This window comes from Austrofundulus limnaeus, unplaced genomic scaffold (genome assembly GCF_001266775.1).
Source record: "Austrofundulus limnaeus strain Quisiro unplaced genomic scaffold, Austrofundulus_limnaeus-1.0 Scaffold481, whole genome shotgun sequence".
NCBI lineage: Eukaryota > Metazoa > Chordata > Actinopteri > Cyprinodontiformes > Rivulidae > Austrofundulus > Austrofundulus limnaeus.
This window is the reverse complement of record NW_013952883.1, coordinates 15,418-16,488: the sequence shown is the minus strand read 5'-3', so window position 1 is coordinate 16,488 and position 1,071 is coordinate 15,418.

The window sequence follows — 1,071 nt, the reverse complement described above, 5'->3', positions numbered from 1 at the left end:
TTTTTTTTTTTTTTTTTTTTTTTTTTTTTTTTTTTTTTTTTTTTTTTTTTTTTTTGGAGAAAAAGAAGAAAAGAAAGAAAAAAAGTGAAATGCATTGAGAAAGAGTGAAAAAGAGACCAGAAGACATGCAAACCACACGTCGAGAAAACACAAGACAGCACACCGTACCTCTCGGCTCCACACCTACAAAACAAAGATAGCAAAACCACAGCAACAAAAATGCATAATAATTATAATGACTTAAGCCTTGCTGAAAACCATACCCATTTACCTATACAAATATATACACCACCGTACCCCTACCTACATATCCAAACACTTTCATATACATACTTCCATACAAATACATACATACACACATACATACCCATAAATATACATGCCCATATACATACATGCACACATACATACACATATGCACATATCCTTCGTCAGTGCCCGAATAGAAAACCCAGGGTGTAAATGCCTGTTTGTGTGCAGTTGTGATCATGCATGGATCTCTCCCGTGGAATGTTTCAAAGTGAGTGTGGGGGGACCACAGACGCGACCCGCAAAGCCGGAGGCCGACATAAGGGAGATCAGTGCCAAAGACCCCGAGAGGGACCCCAAGCACGCAGCCCCTAGGGACACCCGCGTATTGTTTCAATATTAATATCAATGCAGTACAAACCATAATCTTATCTTTGTTTGTTTTTAGTTGTGAAACTAATCAAACATGGAATGAAAATAAAAGTATAAGGTCTGAGGAAAGTTTTCCTTTGATTATCACCTCCTTTTGGTAAAACTGAGCTAAAAGTCTTACCTCACCAAAGTTACTAAACACCATCCCAAGTAAGTTCTTATAGAAACACATCATGCACAAAGTCAGTGGTCATGGTAACATCACGTTATTAAGGTCAGGCTGTCTTTCATCTTTGGTAATAGTTTTGTGCTCCATCTATGTGCTACTTCTGCCACTTCAACTCAAATGTTCTTTACTGTGACACAAATGCCTCATTTTAGGCTTTTAGTGGCATTAAAATGTGCAGCCAATTAACTGAATCCTTCAGTTTGTCTGTCACGAGGAGATAC